The following is a 25,637-nucleotide window of genomic DNA, read 5'->3' as shown; positions in this document are numbered from 1 at the left end:
TGATAAGGGGTTGCTTCAAATGATGGTCACAAGTTGTAGATAGGTCTAAAAAATGGTGCAAAATGCTGAATCATTCAAGCATCACATTTTTGTATAAAATCAGGGTGGGGGGAGGCAAGACAAGTCCCAATGGAGACCTAGAGTATGCACAAACAAGCCTACAAAGGCTCAAGTCAAGGGGAAGTAGAAACAAGCTCCAAAGAGTGAAGCTATGGCTATCCCTGCTCTTCCAAACCCTGGTATACCTATGAGTGGCTGAAATTGAGTGAGAAGCAGGCTCTCGTACCTCGTGTGCACAGCCTGATCGCACTCCAAAAGACCCGCTCAGATACTAGTTGAAGGGGATGCAATGGCAGTGGAGAAGGAGAAGAGGAAAATGCCGGAGAGAGGAGTACACATAATGTAGGTGCTATCAAGAATGATATCGATAGCCTCATTGCACTTTCATATTATATATGAATAAAGAATGGGCAGGTCTATGTACATGGTTAGGCCCAGTGGCCTTTTACCCCAACACATGCTGCCACAAGCTACACACCCTTTAAGTTAGCCACAGGAAAAGAAGTCATCACACGCATTGCCTTAGCCTTAGGAGCAGCCAAAGCTAAAGATCAGGATGCGAAAGAATTCTTGAAGAAATGGAGAGACCGCAATGCCGCAGGTAAGTAGAGCCTAGAATTGAGCAAAATCACCATGACAGAACAAGCCAACAAGAAGCGAAAGACAATATGCTTTACCAAGGGAGACATGGTCCTAGTTAGCTCCAACAAGCATATGTCACTCCCAAAGAATATGAGCCCCAAATTCAATCACCGCTACTATGGACCCTACTGCATTACTCAAGTGCTGAATGAAGTCACATACAAGCTTGGCCTGCTAGAAAGTATTTGTGTTCATAATGCATTTCATGCTCGACTTCTATGCAGGTTCTAGCCCAACAACCAATGGGGGTGGCACATACCACTACTTCATTCTAATGGTCCCTTTGAAGTAGAAGCATTCCTTTGGTGCTATGAACAAAAAGGGTACCCTGAGTATCTCACCAAGTGGAAAGGACTCTCTCTCAAGGAAGCCACTTGGATTTCAAAAGTGGAGGTGCGTGAACGTGGCAAAGACACCTTTGCATCTGGCTCAAGGAGAATCCCACCAGTTCTTTCAATGTCCCTTGAGTCATTGAAATGGAACTCGTCATAGGCCTAGTAACGCCTCCACTCCTCATATGTAATTGAGTCAAGGGTGGACTTGCATGGTAGCTCGAATAAACCAAATATCCCAAATAGTCTAGATGGGCAGACACTTATTAGAGTTCAGAAGGAAAAAAAAGAGATAGAGACAAAAAACTCAGGCCCAAGGGTAGCAGACAGCTCCCTTCAGTTCATTCTCCATATCCACACCCAGTCACTCACAAGTCAACTATATGTAATTCACACACTCAAAGATAAACTGACCTAAATCTAATCATGGTTAAGTCAGTGTGACTTAACCTTATTCACTAAGGTAAACAAAATGAGCTTGAGTCTCAACACTCCCCCTCAAGCTCAAGTAGGATACTTGACTCCAAGCAACTCTCTGAAATGCACAAACTTATCTTTACCTAATGACTTGGTAAAGATATCTGCAGCTTGGTCTTCTGTCCTCACATGGACCAAATCAATGTCACCTGCAATCACTTTTTCCCTGATGAAGTGATAGTGTACCTCAATGTGCTTAGTCCTAGCATGATAGACAGGATTACTGGCTAGGAGTACACTACTCATGTTGTCACAATAGAGTGTGACAGGCCTGACTTCCTGCATGCCCAAATCATCAAGAAGCTTCATGAGCCATGCTGCCTCACATGCAGCTAGTGCAGCACCTCTACACTCTGCCTCAGTACTAGAGAGGGCAACTGTAGGTTGCTTCTTACTGCTCCAGCTGATCATACTACTACCAAGGGAAAATGCATACCCACTAGTAGATCTCCTGTCATAGGTACTTCCTGCCCAGTCAGCATCTGTATATCCTGTAAGCTCCAAGGCTTATCATGCTCATAGAATAGACCATAATCTGATGTAGCCTTTACATATCTCAAGATCCTCCTCACTGCATCCAAGTGTGGCTTCATAGGCTTCTGCATGAACTGACTAATCAGTCCAACTGAATAGCTAAGATCCGGTCTAGTAATGGTAAGGTAAATCAGGCTACCCACCATTTGTCTATACATAGTGACATTCTCAATCTCATGTCCAACATTTGCAAGTAGCTTAACATTTTGTTCCAATGGAGTGCTCAATGCTTTGCAATCCAACATACCATACTTGGTTAACATATCCTGTGCATACTGCTTCTGCAACAACCAAGTACCATGAGATGTAGAGATAACCTCAATCCCAAGGAAATACTTTAGATCTCCCAAATCTTTGACCTGAAATTTAGCATGTATCATTTCCTTGATCTCTCCAATTCCTGTGACATCATCACCTGTAATGATTAAGTCATCCACATAGATGACTAATACTACATAACCAGCTCTTGTCTTCTTTGTGAATAGGCTATGATCAGCCTTGCCCATAGTAAAACCAAGTTTTTGTAAGCATGCACTTATCTTAGCATTCCAAGCTCTAGGTGCTTGCTTCAGCCCATATAATGCTTTCTTCAATCTACACACATATGTAGGAAAATCTGGATGTGTATAGCCCTCGGGCTGATCCATGTATACTTCCTCAACCAAATCACCATTGAGAAAAGCATTCTTCACATCCATCTGATACATACTCCATCCTTTAGATGCTGCCAAAGCAATCACTGTCCTCACGGTTGCCATTTTAGCAATAGGACTGAATGTTTCCTCATAATCAAGACCATATTGTTGTGCATACCCTTTTGCCACAAGTCTTGCCTTGTACCTTTCCAATGTGCCATCCGATTTGCATTTCACTTTGTATACCCATTTGCAACCAATAGCCATTTTTCCTTCAGGCAATTCAACCAAATCCCAAGTGTCATTTTCAGCCAATGCTGAATATTCCTCATCCATTGCCTTACACCAATGATAATCCAAAATAGCTTCAGAAAACTTTGTGGGTTCCTTGAAGCTAGTGACTTTTGCCATATATGCATAGTGCCTCACTGTGTAACCACTGTATGTAAGCCTATCCATAGGCTTCCTGACTCTTTCTGATCTCCTCAACTGAGGTGCAGTATGAGACTCTCCTCTCTCATGAGGTGGTATATATCTATGTCTCACACCAGGAGTCACAACTGATGGAATACCAAACTCACTATCCAAGCTGTCAGTACCAGGTGAATCATAACCACAGGTGAGTGGCCCAGTAACATCATCAAGTTTTCCTTTGCCTTTATCCACATCTCTCCCCCTCACTGACATACCCGTGTCAGTGGACAAAGATGCTGAAGTCCTCCATCTACTTGCTAACTGACGTAGTAGCATCTTTAGAAGGCCCAGAAATTGCTGCACTTTCATTTGTACCTGCATGTACATAAGGCTCGTGATAGCCATCCTCATCATTCATCACAGTGATCTTCTTCTCATGCCATGATTTTAGCTCATCAAATACCACATCTCTTGAGATCAATGTCTCATGAGTAGAAGGATTGTAGCATTTGTACGCTTTCCTATCTTGTGCATACCCAATAAAAATGGCCTTTTCTGCCTTTGGATCGAGCTTGCTCCTCTTTTCATCTAGAACATGTACATATGCCAAGCATCCAAAAACCTTAAGATGGCTGATGTCTGGCTTTATCCCATAAAGCCTCTCATAAGGAGTCACCTCATGTATACCTGCTGTTGGTGTACGATTCATGACATACACTGCAGTCATTACAGCCTCTGCCCAATATGCATTTGGTAGGCTTTTCTCATTCAACATGGCTCTAGCTGATTCCATGATCACCCTGTTTTTCCTTTCGGCTACACCATTTTGTTGTGGTGTGTACCTGCATGTCAGTTGCCTTTTAATTCCATGAGCTGCCAAGAAGTGATCAAAGTCTTTAGAAACATATTCGCCACCACTATCAGATCTCAAGCATGAGATATAGCAAGCCAATTCTTTCTCCACATGTCTCTTAAAATCCTGAAAAACATCCATGACATCACTCTTGTGCTTTAGCACATACAACCATGTGTACCTACTATAGTCATCTATGAATGACACATAGTAACGTGATCCCCCAAGAGATGCATTCTGTGAGGGTCCCCATACATCAGAATGTACCAGCTGTAATGGTCTAGTAGTAGTGCTTACATGCCTCATAAATGGAAGCCTTGATTGCTTTCCAAATTGACAAGACTGACATACATGTCCCAATTCCGCATGCTTGAACTTAGGAAGTCCAAGTACAACTTGTTTATGCTGCATATTCTTCAACTTTTGAACATTTACATGTCCAATCCTTTTATGCCATATCTCAATGTCCCTTATTGCAGCATTTTCATGTGAGTACATAGCAGCATTCAATGCTGGAATTTTCGTATCCAATGTAAACATCCTGCCATTTCTTTTGCCTTTAGCAATGAGTTTGCATCCTTGACCATACTCTTCAATGTAGCATCCATCTCTATTGAATCTAACTTGTAGATTTTGTTCAGCCATTTGTCCCACAGAAAGCAAGTTTTTGGTTATGGAGGGTACATGCAATACATCATAAAGACTCTTTTTCCTGTCGCCATGCATCATCAAGGAAACAGTACCTGTATGCATAATGTCATGTTGCGTATCATCCCCTGTGCAAACATATCCATGAGCACCTTCTACCAATGTGTCAAACCACTCTCCATGAGGAGTCATGTGGTTAGACGCCCTTGAGTCTATATACCATACATCATCTGCTTTGTCGTGTACAGGCAACCCTTTCTTCACATGTTGCATTGCAAACAACCTGTCATCCTCCTGCATACTACTAGAAGAAGCATAATTACCATGTTGCTTTCCTCTTGCTCTCTGATCATTCTGCTTTTTGTAGCAATCCTTAGCTACATGCCCGTATTTGCCACAATAATGGCAATCCTTATTTGCATTTGATTGCTGTCCATAACTCATTTGAGGCTGCTGCCAAGTACCTCTTCCTCTAGGTGAATAACCTCCTCTTCCACGAGCATTTGAGGCACCTCTATTTGCTTGAGGCTGCCTATTTTGCCATCCAGTAGCTTGCTGTCCACGGGCTGCATATGCATTTCCAGCACCTCTTCCTCGAAAATTTGATCTTCCTCTTCCACCTCTACCCCTTTGATTTGAGTAGAAGACATTGTCCCTACTGTTTTTAGACCCACTAGAACTTGTATTAAGTCCAAGTTTCACTTCTTCATGCAAAAGAAGTGCTACAAGTTCATCAAAGTCAGGCTGCTCCTGACGCACTGAAATGGAAGTATCAAACTGCTTATATTCCTGTCCAAGTCCATGGAGGGTAGTGGCTACCAAATCATCATCCTCAACTTCAGCTCCAATTGATCCTAGTTGTTCTGCAATGGATCTGATCTCACTGACATAGTCCTCAATAGACCTTCCATTCCTGGATATGTGGCTGAACTTTTGCTTCAGTTGTGTCTTTCTTGCATGAGTAACATGCCCATAATTCTTCATCAATAAGTCCCAAGCAGCTTTTGGGGAAGTACAATTTGCAATTTGCATAGCCTTAGTGTCTGACACACATAGTGACAACCAATGCAAGACCTTGCTGGCCTTTTCCAACCAAGTCCTGTGTGCCTTCAACTGATCCTGTGTTGGAGGTCTATCTTCCGGTAGCTTGGGCTCATCTTCAAGACCTGTGACTAGGTCCCAATAGCCTCTTCCAATTAAAAAATTAGACATCCTGAATTTCCATAGAACGAAATTGTTATAGTCCAGCTTCTCACCAACTATCTGAGTGATAGTATCCTTCTCTCCTGTGTTTGCCATTTTAAAGCCTTAAGCTTTGTAAAACCAGTCAATTTTCCAAAATGCCACAGGCAATATACTTCAATAACTTGTAGTGCAACCAGTTTTTAATGTAAAAATGCATGTGCTTCTGTTTCCATTCAACTGCAGTTACAATGCATCAACAACTTTGCATAAGAGAACATCAAGTACAGATATTAAAATTTCACTTGATACATTCACTGTTGCTGCAGAATTTGTCTCCAACAAGGCTCTTACATGCATCAACAATGGGTCTGTAGCCACTGCACCTGCAGATATTACCCACTGTGGCAGATTTGCAAGTATCCGTATTTGAAGTGCCAGACTGAGCACTGTTCAGCCAAGCATACATGACATGTATATTTCAAGTGTGCACTGAGAACCATGAGAAAAACTGCAATTCTTTCTTGCTCTGCATTCTTCTCTGAGTTCCTCTGCTCTTTCTTCCCTTCTCCCCAGAATGCAGAATGCGGAAGCTCTAGCTTCACAGATCTTTAACGGCCTTCCGTGAGAACGATGCCCTTTGGGCTTACCAGTTTACCCTTTAGAGTTGCTTACAGTTTTCCATCGGTTCAAGCTACAATGAGCACAAGGGTTATGCTGGTCATGGACCAAGTGAAACAGATCAAGGTCATACATGATAAGTCTATCTGGGTTACCTGTCCTGGTCCAAGGGAGGTGATCGAGCATGCTGTGTTATTAAATATGCCATTTCTGCAGGGTGACCAAGAAGCATGCACCCTGCAATCTCTATACAACTTACAGTTTGAGTTTGATAATATACTCCACCTCTCAGTTGGGTGAGTCCTCAACAACCAAGATATCTGCACGCATGCTCTTATCATCCGTTTCCCAACCATTCAAGTATTGCTCGATTTTTACAAGTCAGAAGTGCTCGCTATTGTCAATGCCAAACTGACTCCCTTCCTTTATGGGCGATATGTGGTTGATTATTCGGCTACAGCAGCAAGTGGGGATGCAAATCTTAGTTCGAAGGTAGGAATGAATTGGGTGAGCCTCAATTTCCTGAGAGTGAAAGCAGATGTATGCTCTGAAGAACTCAAAAAAGCTTTGGAGGCTTTAACTGCTGTTGCAGAACACCTCGATTATGTGAAAGAGGTCACAGCAGGTGCCAATTTAGATGCCGCGGACAAAACATACACACATTCGTATGCAATGTATTTCAATTCAGTTGAGGGATTGGAAAAGGTGCAAAAGAATCCTCGATTTGCCAAGGTTTTAGAAGACAAAATCCTGTCCTCTCTCTCCATCGCTGCAACGCTGTCGGCATGGTTGTCTCCTTTGACAAAGCTGACAAAGGCGAGGTTTTGGGAGCCCTTGGAAGGAGCTGCGTCTGGTGATGAGCCGGCACCATAGCCGAGACCTTGCTTGAACCTGGCAGCAGCGCCCCCCTTTCTCACAATATCTTCAAGACAATCCAGGAGTGGATTGCCTCAGTCAGGGACAAACTGAACAAGCGCTGCGATGTGGATGACTCTAACCATGGCCTAAGGGAGCATCACATGAAGTCAGCACCAGAACTGAGAGACCATCTCGAGATCCTGCCCCCGGACTGTCATTCATCCACAGACTCCTCTTCTTCATTTAAGCAGGTCTCACAGAGGATGGAGGCTCTGATACCATATTAGAGTTCAGAAGGAAAAAAAAGAGATAGAGACAAAAGACTCAGGCCCAAGGGTAGCAGACAGCTCCCTTCAGTTCATTCTCCATATCCACACCCAATCACTCACAAGTCAACTATATGTAATTCACACACTCAAAGATAAACTGACCTAAATCTAATCATGGTTAAGTCAGTGTGACTTAACCTTATTCACTAAGGTAAACAAAATGAGCTTGAGTCTCAACAACACTAACTAGCTTGATAGAAAAAGATATATTAAGACCCCGAAGCTGATCCAGTCTGATAGTAAAGGATGAGTTAAGATCCCGCTAATGTCTCAAGTCCTAGACCAGTAGAAGTTGACACTAGCCAACTTGTTAGTAGAAGTTGTGTTAAGACCCCAAATGAGTCAAATAACCTCTACCCTTAGATTGCTGAGGACAGCAATTCAGTAAAAGCAGGGGTGAGTGTAAGGGCTTTGTAGCTATACCATGGTGTTGCTACCAGAAAAACCTATATAGGGAGTAGTAGTGACTCTGAGCCGTGCTTAGTTTCCACTCTAAGTGTGATTCCCTATACCCAATGGTGAACCCTCTTAGGTGCAGCATCACGAGGGTGTAGTCCTGGGATGTGCCTATGTTGTACTATTTATTTGATTGAATAATACAAGAGTATACCTTGCTCTCACATATTGTGTTACCTTTCTTTGCCATGTTGAGTGAGTGAATGAGTGCGGGTGCATCACACCCCCCCACTCCCCCAAAACTAACCCCACAGTCATACACCATGTGTTTGTGGGTGAAGGGGGTGTTAGCTTCATCCTAGGCTAACCCTACTAACACCCCCCCTTTTTGAGAGGGTGCTACCTTTATGCTAGCAAGGTTAGTAAGAAAGAGAAAAGTAGATTGATCCTAGTAAGCAGGCTTAGCAAACCCAACAAATGGGTTGCTTCAAACACGCTTTTGTTATGCGCTTTATCCTACATACACCCCTAAGTGTGATCTCTCATCTTGTGGGGGGAAGGCTTACCACCACTATATGAGCCCCACAAGCCTTGCAATCCCTAGGCATAACATGGCCCTTATATTACTTTACATATCCTCGACACTATGAATGAATGTCTTTCTTCAATTGAGATCCCACTAAACATAAATTTTAATCATATGAAAGTATTCATTTTTCAAAATGATATTTTGTGCCTTTCAATGATATTTGTAGATGGGAATAGCTATTTTTTAAAATGTGATTTTGCACCTCTCATTAGCAACAATTATTGATAGGAATAACTAGTTGAGCGTGTGGATTGGTTAATCGCATCTACCTTGTAACTTTTTGCTCAATAACATTTTTACTTTATTGCTTTTCTCAAAAAATTAAAAAAAAACTCTCTGTGTGTGTGAGTTGTGGGAAGTCAAAGGTCCAAAACCTCAATTGGTGGGCCTTGCAGTGCCTCACCATTGAATCCATTCTTGACAAGTCACCGAATAAAAGATTCATTGGATTTTAAAAAATTGCATGTAAGCCACCTTGTACTATCTTTCTTGATGGCCTTTAGAGTCACAAGTAGATATCTCCTCTCTTGCATTATCTAATATGTCCTATAAGCAGGATCCTTATCACCCATGTTTCCAAAATGGCATGGCACAAATGAGAACCGCTCTAACCACATGCCAAAGCTTGACAGATTCTCCATCAAAAGAACTACACATAACAACTTCTTTATTATGTTTCATGGAGCTTTTAGTGTGATTCTTTGGTATCATAAAATGCATGTGTGTTTGTCTTGCCTAATAGTAGTGGAGGAAGATAGAGAAGCATACAAACCCTTGGTCAATACCTTTTCTTGCAACAACTCCTCCCCTTCAAGCCAACCATAGGGAGAGTGAAGGATGACTAGATTGGATATTCATGCATAAGGATTTCATTAAGAATGAAATGTGTGTCCCAATGAAGAACATACACTCTGGTACCTTTGAACCCAACAATGCTATTAAGTATCCAATCTCTCTCTTTTATGGAAAGTAGACTTTACTTGTCATTTTGTGAGTTTTTTGTAGGTTATGAATGTGATATGGATCAACTTATACTATGTGATTGTGCAATAGATATTATAGAAAATATTATAATAATAAGATGATATCATATATATTTATTTATAAATTCTCATTGTTTATTTGTTGTATGATCGGTGACATATCACGTGATGTAGTATTGGCATGTGGCTAATCACCCACACCTATTATAGAGTTTGAAAGTGCAAATTCACTGTAGAAGGCAACTCTAATATGTTGAAGTTGAAATTTATCAAGCTTGGTTACCAATGATATTCTAATTTAACATAATATGACACATCTTCCATATTCTACTAGTATGGAACACTAGAATGTGCAATATGTGGGTGACTGAGTACTTGAGTTGTTTATGCCTTTATCATAAGTATCTTAAATTTGTAGTACTTTTTGTTTAAGCATTGATACTAGTTCATGTTTCTTTAGGTAGGAGTATATGCAATTGTGGATGATTGCTTCTCAATGAGAGGGCATGCTATAGAAAGTAGACTTTACTTGTCATTTTGTGAGTGTTTTGCAAGTTCTGAATGTGATAAGGATAAACCAATATTGTGGGATCATGCAATAGATATTATAAAAAATACTATAATAATAAAATGATATTAAATTTACTATTTGTATATTTTTATTATTTATTTAATATATATAAATAATATTACAATAATAAGATAATATAATTTATTTATTTATAAAATTTTATTATCTATTTATAACATAATTGTGACTTATTATACGTAAGCGTTGTGTGTGACACTGGTCTCATTATGCTTGGCAAATAGATGGAAAGAAACTAATGTGTTTTGTGATGTAGTGAGGAGATTATTATATAAATAATCTTTAGAGACGAGTCTATGTACTAAGCTGATGTATAATAATATATATTCACATGATATTGTATAGTATTAAATGTATTAGTTTATTTGTGAATTACAAGTTTAAGCTTCTTTAGTGATAATTTTAACTAAATCATTCATCCTTGATGTTATTAATTTATTTAATTTAATCTTTTTAGTACTAATAATATTAAAGTATCAAATTTAAGATATGATTTTATTAAAATAAGCTTTCTATATGGAAAGCTTTGTTATTTTCTTTATGTGTTTATTTTTAGAGAGGTTTACTAGTTTTCTTTGTAAAAGCACCAAGATTGCGTGCAAAATAAGAGAACAAGGTAAAAACTTAGTTTTCTTATTTCTCTCTCATTCAAAGTTGGAATTCAAAGCTTTCCATAAAGATTAAAAATAAAGGATACCAAACCATGACTTTTGTCATGGAGGAGGTTGGGCCTTGTCGTGTATTTTCTCTTGTTCTTTCTGAATTTCTTAACTTTTTCAATTCTTTTATCTTTCATAACATTGTTTGTATTTAATATTAATGATGTTGAATCTACCATGTGGTCCCTTCACAATACTCTCTACATATTATTCCATGAAGGAAAAAAAGAAATCCTTATTCACAAATCATTATATGTGTAACATGGTGTGTGTGATTAATATGTAACAAGGAACCATTTCTCAAAACTCCTCCTTGCTAGGAGGGATTCCCACAAAGAGAAATACAAGCATGCAAAATAAGCTTACATACTTGAGTTTCAACCTTGAGAGTGAGAAAGTTGCAAGAGCCTTAAATCCCTTCTTACTTACTTCCACCAACTTTAATCTCTTATGCTCATTATTGGAACAAAGGTCCTATCGCAACTTTCTTTCCAATCCTTCCATGTTAGCACTACAAATCCAAATCCACAAAGTTTAGATCCATGGCACATTTTATGCTTGATTAGAGTTTCTCCTAAGTGTTGGAGCTAAGTGAGGCATGTAGCACATCCTTGAGGATTTGTTTGCTTGTATAGTATCCTTCGATACATGCAATACATGATGTATTAGCATAAAAAAGGCCAATAAATGATTTGAGTTAGAATGACCTATTCATGCACCTTGTTTTATATATAAAGAGTCCATATGGATCCTGCTTTGTAATTTATACATGTATATATATAGATATACATGTATATATATACATGTATATATATATGTATATACATGTATATATATATGTATGTATGTATGTATGTATGTATGTATGTATGTATGTATGTATGTATGTATGTATGTATGTATGTATATATGCAAATAAAACAAACATATGTTGATAAAGTAGCTGCCCCTAGAAGAGTATCAACAAAGGATTTATAAGATTGCACCTAGATCTTTTAGAAATCTCAAAGGAATAGCAATAAGCTTCTTAGGCTTTTGGAATTTATAAAGCACTTGCCTTGTACAAGCACCACCAAAGGAAGAACAATAGGCGTCCACATAGGCTTTTTGGACATCCAAACAACTAGAAGTCACACTACATTTGCTTCAAGTAAAAAAATTGTGTCTTGCACATCACAATGAACTTGAAACTTAATTTGGCCTAGCCAATTTAATTATTGGCTAGTGAAATAAAAATTTTGAGCACTAGAATTATTATTGCCTCCTCATGTTTGTTGTCACCTACACTAAATGGACCTTGGGCTGCTATCATCTACTCCTAAAGGGGTCCAAATTGTTGTCACTTGCTGTAGGATTGATTTATGGTGATTGCAAAACACATCAACAGCATCTCCTTGCTCTTTAACAACCTTCTTCTCTCTCACAATGGTTGGAATAGTCTTCCACCAACCCCCAAAAACGTTTTTCCCACTTGCATAGGCAAGTTTTGCCAATTGGCAACCTTCTAATCCCATGTTCCAACATTATCCAACTTATTAAATTAATTCATGATTAGAAGCTTGGTTAGATTGAAAGTTATAGCTCTAACCTTTCAAATTGCATGGTAGAAGTTGAAAGATTGTATCTAAAAGTTCTTGATCATGGACTAAGATAAGATCAAACTTTAATCATCTATGTCACCTCAAGATGACTAAGACATTGGTCTCTTGAAGAGCAAACTTTGTATTCCTAAAGAGCACGTGAAGAAACCAAGGGAAAAAATGCTAGAAGGGAGCCATCACAATGTTCCATTTTTTTGCTGTACACAAATATGGCTTGAACAACTAACCCTCAAAAATCACTTAAACATAGTTGCCTACCATTCAAAGTGACATTATTGTCATCTCATAGTACCTTAAACTAAACATTAATGCATGATGGAAAATCTAATCTTACTAATTGGTCAAAACTAGGACAATCAATGAAAACCCCTATTTGCACTTCAAATGGACCATAATAACTTTTACCATGTAGCATCTTACATCAAAAATGAATTATATATGTCATATTAGATAAGTATGTAACTATTTGCCATGTGAAAAGTTTTGGGATCTCTTCTTTACCATTGATAGGAAAAGCTTTCCAAGCTCGCATTGCCCATAGCTATGATTAATTCACTCCTATGAAGAGTTGCTTGTAAAATCCAAAATTGTATACACTCAATCTTCCATTAAAAATCATCTCCACCAAACATTGTTGAATAGTATTGTAATTTCTACATGAATATTCTAAAGGAAAAGATCTCTCTCTCTCTCTCTCTCATGAAAAGAGTGGCTTATTACTTGAGTCTTTTATATCTTTTGAATGCCTCACCAACCATCACTTTAGGACCACACACACACACACACACACACACACACACACACACACACACACACACACACACACACACACACACACACACACACACACACACACACACACACACACACACACACACACACACACTCACTCACTCACTCACTCACACACACACACACACACACTCTCTCTCTCTCTCTCATGAAAAGAGTGGCTTATTACTTGAGTCTTTTATATCTTTTGAATGCCTCACCAACCATCTCTTTAGGACCATTTTTAACTTTGCATAACACTATTTTGATTCATATTTTATGCATAGCTTTCATGTTTCTCTCCTAATAAGAATCATTGTTCTCTTAGGCCTATTGAAGACTTTCTTGAGAGACCCAATGGTTGAGGGGCCAAACCAAAAGTTATCATTATGCCATAGAAGTTTCCCTTAGAAGCTTTGCACTCACAATCATAAAGGTTTATTGTACTGCAAATATTCTTAAATACGATGTAAGATGGTATTTCTTTGCATAATGACATGATACAAGATAAACAAAATAATAAATAATTTACAGTGAAGGATTCCCACCGACCCAAGAGTGCACATACACACACATGTAAAGCTCTATGGTCTACAAAGCAACAACTCAATATACGAATGTTACATAATCAAAAGTGGATATCATTACAAATGTTGTCCAATATTGACAGTGTCAAATCAAGGTAGTGCTTATACTCATTATGTTGTTGTGAGTGCTTAGTTTTTGTTACACTTTTAGTTATTTTACCACATATTAAAACTCAAAATGGGGAGATTGTATCACATATATGAAATGCTTATATCAAGAATTTACATATACAAATTGTGTATAACATTTAGTGTAAGTGAACTCATGCTCCTCTTGTTGGAGGGTTCTTTATGCCACATAGACCCTAAAAATCCTAGCTATGCAAGTTCAACTAGAATTTGAGTGAGCCCCCATTTTCATAGGTGGCATGAAGGTGTAACATGATAATACGACTTCCAAGAGACAAAGGTTTTGGTAACTTTTGGGCCATATCAAGGCTATCATAAAGCTTTTATTGTTGCATGAACCCCTTGAGACTCCTTAATTCAATTGACTTAGTTAACTTTTGTGAAACACATAATACACATGCTCTTTCTTCAAAAATCTTGGCATGAAGAGTGTGCTTATTTGGCTTATATTGTTACTTGATATACACCTATTGTTAAGTGTCAAATCAACAAGTTTTGCAAATTCTATCATACATGCATCTCAATGGAATGATATTTTCTTATTGTTTCTCTTATCAACAACATTTGAGATGATATGGCACTAACTTACCTTTTCATGGAGACTTCTATACTCTTATATGCTATTGAGAAATATGGAAATGAACATTCTACATGGTCAATATTTCCAACATGAAATTGTGCCACATGTCCTGAAAGCTTCTTTAAGGAAAAGAAACATGCCTAATAATCTCTATCTTGACACACAGTAGAGCTGGAATCTACTACTCATCTCTTCTTGTATTTCACAAAGCTCAAAGTTATCTAAAAGATAGTTAAATTTTTTGGTAGGAAATTCTCAGGATTCAAGGCTAATCTCAAAAGGTTTCTTCATGAAGCACTTGAATTGGCTTTTGTTAATTTCATAAAATCCTAACTATCATATAAACTTCTCAGTGTCTTGTGTTGTATCAACCTTTTTTCTAGTGCAATAGTTATAATGAGGCTATAATGTTGATTATGTAAGTAGCCACTTAGCTATACTAGCATTATGTTTACAAATAACCATTGACCTTATCTCATGCAAGATGCATGGTTGATTGTGAAACATAAATAAGAGAAGAGTAGCACTAGTGTCAAGATATATAGACTCTATACATGATGTTGTGCCCTTAACAAGATAATCCCACCAAAGTGAGATAGCATACCATAATCAAACGTTTAGAGGACCGCTACATGCCACTTACTATTCAACACTTTTAACACTCGTGTTGAGGTCATTGAACTATATGCAAGATTGATACTTTGGTTTTGAAATGCATTTTGAGCAATAAATGTTTTGCTTTTGCATGAACATTTGTGAGATTGCCTTTCTGTAGAGTCCAAGCAAACCCTTTCTTTTTATGATTATGTGAGAGAAGGGGTATCAATGGTGCCACTAAATTGGGTCCTTTATCTAGCATAATTGTGGATTTACTACTTGAAACTCAATGCTCATAGCTACAAAACAAGGTATGTAATTTGTGCATGCCATTGACGATACAAATTTACAAGCAAAAAGAAAAGTAAAATTATATCTTGTGGTAGAGTTATACCAAACAAGAATGAAACATTGAAAAACTCAATAAATTTTGTCGATTGTGCGAGTAGGATAGAAACTTTATTCATCTCACATGGTTGTGTGGCAGGGCTAGAGTTGTTATGCAATTAGTTGGCCTTAAACTTGGGTATTGGATGATGTGTTGCTTATCGTACAGTTGGGCATGCTACCCTAGCATGTCTTTGTATTGACTTCTACATCTAGGCTAGATATTGTGTAGTCCAATTTGAGATATTTCACACATGATAAAAAGACCTTTCAAGCATAAATATTATACAAAAGAAGAAAATTAAGCCTTTATAATCCACGGCTAAATAGCTTGCAAAATTTGATGGCAATTAGGGTCTTGTTCTTATTAAGCCCAAGTTTGTGATCAAGTTGGGAACCCGTTGTCAAATTCGCATGTTCCCATGGCTTTTGGATTTGAAGCCACAATGGGATGCAAGAGAGGAGTGGCTACCTACCAAATCAATGCATTAAATGGCAAAAGCACCACATTTTGGAAACTAAGTTGCTACTAAATCAACCAACCACTCTCATCAACCTTTCTGCACGTTAAAACATGTAAAACTTTAAATGAAGTAGCCTATGAAATCAACGTATGAAATGCTTTTTGGGTGCTAAACCTACCTGGTGGGAATAACTCCTAGATTGGCATTAAAATGTTAGCCTTGAAATTTGAGTGGGGCTTACACAAGTAGTATGAAGTTATGGATAATTTGTAGAGAATGCTAAGTTTTGAAGTTAGAGGGGGGAAGGGCCTTTGGCCGAGTGCTCACCACCGGCCATTCACTTGTCGAAGAGGCGATTTAGGGGAAGGGATATTTTCAAGGCCTAAATGGATATTCTCCAGAAAGATGGATGAGGCATGATGAAAGAAGAGGGTACCATCACTCACATTTGGCATCATTACGGAGGATGAGCTGGGTGTGTGCTATGAGTCAGGGGGAGGCAGCCAGCATCACGCTCAGTGTTCACGAAAAACATTTTTTGTAGCAGATACAAAAACCTTTAACTCAAAATTTTGTAGGGATGATACGAGTCGGGGGGAGGCAGCCAGCAGCACGCTCAGTGTTCACGAAAAACCATTTTCATAGCAGATACAAAAACCTTTGACTCAAAATTTTGCAAGGATTATTGAATCAAATTGCATGCATTTGCCGTATTTATAACTAAAAATTTTCAGAAGTTAAAGATTTTAAACCTTCTTCTTTCAAATTTGAAGGTTTTTTTTAGAAAATTCGCAATTCACTTTACATTAAAACTCAGCTTTTCGTGAACAATGAGCACATGCTATGAAGTTTCTTCCCCACTTGCCACTACAATTTCGGACACTTACTTAGAAAGTCCACTTAGTCGGTGGTTTGATGAGTAAGCGTGGGGCGCCCGGACACAGACAGCTATATTGACGTACATATTATTATCATTACCCCCGCCCATCCCACATGACATTGTGCGAGCAGAGCTTGCCGCATCCCACGGGAGGAGAGGATATGCCCCCTTTGCAGATCAGAGGTGGAGAGTGAGGAGCATTTTGTTCTCAGATGCCCGGCATACTCAAAGTTGAGATCTAGATACACATTGAGCAGCTCACTTCAGGGATGTATGACTGATATGGATCAGAGATCATTTGGCCGTTTTCTGGGAGAGGCATGGCACATCAGAGAGCAGAGCACACAATGGGTCCCAGTCAGAGAGGGGCCCACCCAGACGACTATTATACAGTTCTTTCAGACAGATAGAGTGAGAGCTACTGTACCAGCCTGCAGTCAGACCTCCGGGCTCACACTACAGCAGGCTGAGGACCAGCGTACCCGACGCCACACGAGGATCCGTGGGTTTCGGACCCCATAGCCACACCGACAGGAGATCCGGAGGATTCTTGATCTACATCGACAGCAGACTGAGATCCGACGACACTCGACACATTGGATCTCAGATCTCCAGTTTGCTCTTTCTCCACCGCCGATGTACCACATCCTGCATCCAGGAGGGATCACCTGCTATTAGCGACTTCGACGACTGCTACTACATCCCAGGATAGTATATCTTCCTGCATCTGTTACATATACACATCGCACTACTTTATCACAGCCGACAGTTGTTCCCCTATCACAGCCGACATTTGTTCCCCTTTTGTAGCCATTATCTGGAGTACCAGAGCTACATACGCACATACACATACACGACACTTATCATACTCACAGCACCGTATTTTCAGTTTCCAGTTTTTAGCTTTTCATTCAGCACTTTTATTTTGGATAGCTGGACCTCATCAGTTGTATCATAGTTTGTCTCATAGGCCAGTTTTGGTCTTTAGAAGACGTTAATATAACTTTCTTTCTTTCTTTCTTTCACTCTCTCTCAGAGCCATACGTGTGTCACTCGACATAGACGAAGTGTACCTCTCTTTCTTCTCGCAATGACGAGCAAGTTGACGAGTACGCCAGTGGGTGGCTTCGTTCACACTGCACAGAGACAGCCGGATTGATAGTAAATATACCCTAGCGCCGCCCCCGCCGACTCTAAGACTCTCGGAGCCATACGTATCTGTAGATAGAGACCTAGTTAGGCACGTGTCTCTAATTCTCGCAGCCATACGTAACAGCAGAAGTAGACCAAGTTAGCCACCTCTCTCTCTCTCTCTCTCTCTCTCTCTCTCTCTCTCTCTCTCTCTCGTGTTCTTCAAGAAAGACGCCATGGCAGCTTTGCATACGTCGAACGATACACCTACCTGCTGATAAGCCGTGGAGTCGGAAGTAACCATCGCCAACGCCTCCTTTGCCTTGGCCAGAGCTCCTCTCCTGCGAGAGAGAGAGAGAGAGAGAGAGGGGGGGGGGGGGGGGGGTTTTACGAAAAAAAAAGAGAGGGGGAGGGGGGGGCGGCGCCGGGGTTTGAGGAGGAAGGAGTCTGGAGAGAAGATGAAGTCACAACAGCTTGACTTGGAAGCTTCCACGCTCCTTCTCAACCACCCGATTTCGTATCCGCATCTAATGTTGTACGTCGATTTTCATTAAGACTCTCTTTGCTAGTCGGATACCTCCGCCTAAACTCGACGACTTTGGAGGACATTTCGTATTTCTCAATTTTGTGACTAAAGTTTTTCCGACGTTCAAACGTAACATTAATGTAGCGTTCTCTAAATATCTCAAAGATCCACCAAACATGTAGAAAGGTAACAATTGTAGACCTTGGTAGACAAGTAACGATTGCAAATGTTGAAAGATGAAATTATCTCAACCATCTAAGCATTTCCAAAGGTACAAATAAAATGGTGAAAGCAAACAAACATTATATTTCAAGATTACAAGATAAAATCAAATAATTTAAAGTGTATGAGAGAGAGAGAGAGAGAGAGAGAGAGAGAGAGAGAGAGAGAGAGATTTTAATATGGGGGGGAAAACCCCAAGATGCCTTAAAAGTATATCCCACAATGAATGTGTGTATATGTGTACATGTAAAAACTCATAAATACACACACATGCACATAGAGAGAGAGAGAGAGAGAGATAGAGACTTTGATGGATGACATCATGAGGTCATGTTACATTGCAAATATCATGTGAGCATTGTCATTTTCATGCAATTCATTGATAATTGAAAAAGAGTACTTCAAACGAGTTATTACATCTTGACTTGGAAGCTTCAATGTTCCTTCTAGCTTGACTCAATTTTGTATTAGAATTTGGTATAAATGCAAAGATAAGAATGCGTTCTTTATGGTAAGATAGAGTAAGGAGATTGACTTTGATCCATTCAATGCAACCAAAATGCTCAAACAAAGAGTAAGAAAATTCACTTTGGTCCATTCAATGCAACCAAAATGCTCAGGCTTATAGTGTGTGCAAGAAGCTAGCTTTTTAAACGAGCTTTTTTTGGGCAACCTCCAAATCCATTCCACATAGTCCACTTTTTCCTCCTTTTCTTTTGGGCATATATCAAGCACCAATGCTACTACTCCACTACCACCACCATTTCCATCAATACCACCACCTCCACTGCTACTTCTCCACTACCACCCTTACCACCACCACATCTTACTCAACCCCTCCTCACATCAATACCCCAACCAACAACGCCACCAACACTTAGTCACTCTTTCCCCCCTATTAACTACCTCAATTGCCAATGCTCCTCTCTCTCTCTCTCTCTCTCTCTCTCTCTCTCTCTATCTCTATCTTTCTCTCTCTCTCTCTCTCTCTCTCTCTCCTCATATGTTAGGGACCAACCACCAACACCTACCTCTACACAATAACATCTGTGTGTGTGTGTGTGTGTGTGTGTGTGTGTGTAGTTCTTTGTAACTTCTTCACATCCCCCCTCCCCCTCTTAATTCTTTGTATATTTTTTATAATAACATCATGATGTATTAGTACTTCAATTGTGCGCACATGAGTGAAACCACATACACTTATACTTACACATTTCTCTCTCTCTCTTTCTCTTTCTCTTTCTCTTTCTCTTCCTCATTTAATTAGGTTTATGTATGGATTGAAGTTATGCCTATGTTATAATAGACCTAAGCTCAGCTCTCTCTCTATCTCTCTCTTTGCGTGTGTGTGTGTGTGTGTCTCTCTCTCTGTCTCTCATGTTTGGGGACCCATGGCATGCATATCCTCTCCTCCTCCCCCCCAATAACACACACACACACACACACACACACACACTCTCTCTCTCTCTCTCTCTCTCTCTCTCTCTCTCTCTTTTCATCCCCAACTCTCTCACTGCTTTAGAATCTCAAATATTTTGATATACTAGTACATTTTGCATTATACTGCACGAAATTACTACAAAAAAGTACAATAGGTCCACAACTACATTTATAAGATGGTGAATCACTGTTATGCAAAGCAAGTGTACATATTCATTGCAAACATCAAATATCAATCTAGGTCCATTTTTTGAGGGTGGAATGGATAATCCCTAACAAACTTGGATTCCCTTCTGAAAACTTGTTGGTTTAGTCAGATAGGGAAGCATATGCTCCAAGAGAATGGTATCCACAGAATTTCCCTCAAATGTAGGTGGGTATTTAAAGGACATAGGTGCATTCCTTTGCATCTTCTCCATGCTATCATCCATAAATAGCGTTGTTGTAGGGCTAAACTATGGCCAATCAATATCATCAAAATATTTTAAAAAATGTGGCTTCCATATCTGACTCCTTCAAGAAGTAGTTAATATGGGAAGCGCTTTACACATGCCTTGACTATATTGAAATACAAAGTGTGGTGCTTGATTCATTTACTTTATATAATCACTTCTAATAAATAGTTGGAGTAGCTCACTCAGGTTGTCCTCCTTCATCGAGCTCCAAATGGTAATGTCAAACAATGCAGATATTCCCTTTAGAAAGTTAGTGAGGCCTAGTTGCAAAATCACCCAATATTTGCTTACTTCCAAGGGCTTGACTAGTAATGATCCCTTTTGCCTTGGATGCCTATATAGAAGCACCCCATTCACATCAAACACAATAAGCTTCTTATTTGTGAGGATTAATTGTATATGAACAATAGGAAAGTGAGCACATGTATGTATTAGTATGACAAAAAGAGAGCTCTATTATGATTAAAAATTAGTTGTATATGAACAATAGGAAAGTGAGCATGTGTACGTACTAGTATGACAAAAAGAGAGCTTTGCTATGATTAAAAATTATAGGGATTTACATAAACTTGTTACCTTCGCTATTAAAAGTCTCCCCTTTGTGAGACAAAGTGATATGAGCATACGAGCTGCCTTTGAGAATCCAACTATGTTGATGCAAGGACACCATACCGCACATTGTAATCTAATACAATGTCCCCTTCGGCAAAAATGAACTCCAGAAAGCCCTACCATGTTGCATGCCACTTGCAACATGCAGTATTTGTACCAAGGAATTAGGAATTTACTAAAACCTTGGAAACAACTCTCTAATACCTTAACAAAAATTGATCTCATACCAACCTCTCATTGGGGCTCCTATTGTATCTTTCTCTATAGTAATATCATCTATCATGAATTTGGAGGGATACTTATCTCATAATTGACATTTGAGTATCTATATGCTAGAGTATGTATCACATGTACCTGTATTTCATGCAAAAATACTAATTTTAGCTATCATAGTTAGTAAATGCAATCACCAAGTGTTGGCGCTCTAGCAAGCATACCGTCGAGACCCAAAGGACTGCTTATTGCTTCAAGTGTTTCAAGCCGAGAGCTACGGCTACCTCTTACATAGCCGTGTGCACTGTCTCACATACAAGTGTAGTGAGCTTATCTTTGAATCTGATTGAATTACCTCCTTCTAAGAATCCACTAGTAGCTCCACAATCCAAGATGGGCTTTCAAGCAAGCTCCATCTCTAAGCTCCAAGCTTCAGGCTTCATAGCCACATGTGCGAGAAAAGAGAAGAGGAGAAGGTGATGATGATGAGAGGAAAAGAAGAGCTTCTCCACGGCCCCTCACACACTTACACACACACACACACACACACACACACACACTCTCTCTCTCTCTCTCTCTCTCTCTCTCTCTCTCTCATACACAAGAATGAAGCAAGAAGCAAGAAACAAGAAGAGAATAAGTTTAGCCATACACCAAGAATGAGATTCTTCATTTATTTTTTGACTTTTATACACGCCCTATCTTCTCCTTAGGTGGCCACCCCTTTTTTGGTTTGGCCTCTGTTCACATTTCTCCACTCTTTTTCCTCCTCCTTTCCTATTAGCATGGGCTTAACTCGTGACTCTTATTCTTTGCAACTTGCACGAGAGAGAGCCTAATGCTTTTTACAAAATAAATTACAATATTCCTGGCACTCTTTTTGCAAAAATATTAAGGTGCGCTTATTCTTGTACGCCTCCCTCTTACATTCAAATTTTTTCCTATGCTTTGTGTCTTCAAATTTTCCTTAGTACGCCTTTGTCCTACGTCTTCCTCTTGCCTTGGGACTGTCTTTCGCTTTCAATTTTCTAGATTTTCTATCTTGATCTTTCAAGGGTTAACATTATCCCCCTCTTTGTTGAGTGCTAATCCTATGGCACTTGATGGTACGGGTTGAAGATGTTGAGGGTTGGTGTGGAATGGTTCTTGGAGCCTTTGGGGAGGTTGGTTATGTTGGAGACGTTGTGTGAAGCAGGTTTTAAGGTTGCTGATGCCAAAGATAGATTGGTGGTTGAAGAAGGCCTCCATAGTTGTTGGCTTGCGTGCGCCCTGCACAATGTACCTAAAAAGAAGAAGGAGTGCACTTTCTAGGGGGGTGTCTACCTTACCGTATAATGCATTGTGTAAGTGATAGTGGAATTGGGAGATGGGTTGATGAGAATAAGGTGTTGTTCCACACTTGAGGGCCTAGTTCATATAAAGGGAGGTGTTGTGTGTGACTTAGGGAAACATGTCTATTAAAATGTCTTGCCCTTGATGTGCCCTAAGTTATATAGTGAGGGAGGGGCTAGGGTGGTCCCTAGGTGCAGTGGTTGTGACACTCATAGAGTACAAATGGAGGGATCTCATTTTTCTTTTCTTTTCTTTTTCACTTGTTTTCTCTTATTTTCTTTGCTCTTTTTTTTTTGGGCTACAAAGAAGCACGTTCAGTGGCATCTTGTTCATGGGCAAGGGCCAAGCTACAAGAAGGCATGAGGAATTTGCTTACGAAAGATAACCTTTGCATATAGCACTTCAAATTGATTCTTACATTTAGGGGGTTTGGTGTGGATAAAAATGGGTGGTTGCACCCCAATAAACCTACTATCGCTCATATATTCTAATAAGCTCATACATAATGTTGGCAAGAGGGTGGCTCTCATCATGAGGCGGGTCATTGTGTAGCTATCTATCCATGCATTAATGTCAAAGAAGAGGAGTGGTAACCACTCTTCCTCTATAGTAGGCCTTTTTTTTAGTAAGATTCTCAAGAGATGGAGATAATTACAAGTGGTAATAAAGACAAGATTTGGGTAAGAAGAGAATTCCTTGAGAAAGCGTGCTATGGATGGGCAGAGGTCCCTCTTTATGAAGGTTAAGTACTCCTCCAGAGATGTGGCATTCACATTGTAGATAATAGGAAAATCATACTTTCCATGCACCTCTTGGTTGAAATTAACTCCAATTCTCCGCAGATAGGGCATGTAGGTAGGATTATTCATCTTGTATGGTAGTGTGTTACAGAATGCCATCCACGAATCTAAGTTAGAGTCCCAAATATTTCTTCAACCCTCCACTTTCATGGGCATCTCCATCACCTTGTCCTCCCAATAGTATGCAGGCTCTTGTTGCCACCTTGTGGGATGTTTAATTCTTTCCTTTGACCATCACTTCCCTAGCCTTGCCAAGAGCTTTATCACTTCCTCCACTACCCTTGGAGATAACACCCTGTCCAGTGTTCGAGGGAAGGTGAAGGCTAATTCAAAGGGTTGGTTGTGATTCTCCTACTGCTTCAATACTACAAGTTCTTGGTTCCAGTTCCAAGATAGCACTCCTCTCCTTGAGGAGCGGCCACACTAGGGACTTGTTGCAGCTTGGCTTGGAGTTTTCTTCATGTTAGCTCTATCTATTCTCTCCACTTGTGCCTTATATTCACCATTCTCTTGGGGGGTATGGTTTTCCCATCTTTCTCTTCTGTTTGCACTTGTGTTTGTAGCGGGGGGCTTGGTTCATACAGCTGCTCTTCCTCATCGTGGTCTTGCTCAAAGTCTGGCCCCTCTTCATGTATTGGCTCTCTCAACTCCTCAGGAGGAGACTGTGCTTGCTACTTTTTCTCTCCAAACCCTAGCAAATTAAGTTCCTGCATGGATAATCCAACTGTGATTAAATGAGCTCTTTGTTCCTCCACACCTCTAAGCTAGTGCTAGGTTTGGGCATCTTAGCATGGAGTCCATGCTTAAGTGCTCTCCTTGCCATCTCTAATTTCCTTTTGAGTTCATCAATCGTCTCTTCCTTTCTTGCCTAGGTGGCATTTAGTACTGCGTTCAAGAAGGATTTTTGCTCCTCAAGCATATCTATCTCCATAGCTTTAGCTTTACTTTCTACCATAATGCATTTGCTCTTTGAATGTGCTAGGCGGTAAGCTAAATCTTTAATTTTGTCATCCATTTTAGCTACCTATTCTTCAAACTTTCCTTTCATTTGCTCTAATCCTTGGTTCTGGTGTTGTACGAGGGTAGTGATTACTTGCTCTTCCTCTCGCCATAATGTACTCATTTGTTCCTTCTTTCGATTCTAACACTCTACTTGTTCCCTTAGGATGGCTTGCTCATGCAGTGCTGCATGAAGTTGATTATGCAACTTAGCTATCTTTCTCATTGCCTCGTGCTCACCTTGCACCTTTGCCTCTTGCAGTTCTTTGGATAGCTATTCTCTTTGTTACTTCAAGTTATTGATCTCTTCCTCAAGGCGTCCCCTGTCCTGAGATGCGAGAGTGCATTGTGTCTCTAGAGCAATGCGACTCTCCCTTTCTTCTTCATATAGGTATTTTAGACTTTCTTCAACTAGTCTTGCCTTTAGGGCCTCTTTCAGAGCTATCATCTCCCTGGTATATATCATCATTTACCTCATTTTTTCCAGTTGAAAGGCTACAAAGGCCTCCTTTTCTGCTTCTAGCTTGGGTACTGTAGTTTTTTTTTCTCATTCATCCTCTTGCACTAGCTTTGGAGATCTTTTACTAGCTCATCGTATTCTTTTATGTTGTGCATTGTTGAGGGCACCAAAGTAGTAGATACTTCAAGGTAGGGTACCTTCGGCCCTTGACATGATTCTACATCAGCAGGCCTTTTGGTTCCTATGTGAGTGGAGCTCCTTGTGATGCCATAGGCACCAACTCTCCTGTACTTTGCCCAATAGATATTGCACCCACACCATCACATTGCTTTCATTAACCACCATTACTATGGCTTCTTGTAATGGGGTGATTGTTGGGACCATGATTGGTGGGATTGCATGCATGGGGGCCTTTCCCTTTCATTCCATCACTAGCCTTTACTCAGCCTCCTCCTCTATAGTAGCATTTGTGCTAGGCACATCCTCACATGTAGGGCTCATCATGGTTAGCTCTTGAGATAGAGAGGGTTGCTTCACTAATCTTCTAATAGCCATGGTCACCTATTCCTCCTCCTCTCATCTTAGTCTCTCTTCCTTTTTCTCATGTTTCTTTTTACATTCTTCTTTAGATCTTTTTGACTCCTCTTCCA

At 39.8% G+C, this 25,637-nt stretch overlaps 1 pseudogene across 2 annotated transcripts in view; it reads right to left on the bottom strand.

Annotated features, from left to right (window-relative positions):
* The window catches only part of LOC148010446 (calcium-transporting ATPase 8, plasma membrane-type pseudogene), a 33,843-nt pseudogene extending 15,547 nt beyond the window's left edge, over nucleotides 1-18,296 (bottom strand). Inside the window, exons 1-2 of one of the 2 annotated variants that reach the window (XR_015689609.1) lie at nucleotides 18,200-18,296; nucleotides 17,871-18,015 (exon numbers count right to left, since the gene is read on the bottom strand). The product of XR_015689609.1 is annotated as a calcium-transporting ATPase 8, plasma membrane-type pseudogene, transcript variant X2 (transcript). The remainder of the gene's footprint in view (nucleotides 1-17,870; nucleotides 18,016-18,199) is intronic. The other variant, XR_015689610.1, reaches the window with a different exon arrangement.
* Nucleotides 18,297-25,637: the final 7,341 nt, after the last annotated feature.

Source organism: Lygodium microphyllum, chromosome 29, assembly GCF_053477565.2.
Source record: "Lygodium microphyllum isolate KBCC chromosome 29, Lygodium_microphyllum_v1.1.10, whole genome shotgun sequence".
NCBI classification, from domain to species: Eukaryota; Viridiplantae; Streptophyta; class Polypodiopsida; order Schizaeales; family Lygodiaceae; genus Lygodium; species Lygodium microphyllum.
Note: the sequence above shows the minus strand (reverse complement) of the source record. Positions and strands in the feature narration are given on the sequence as shown.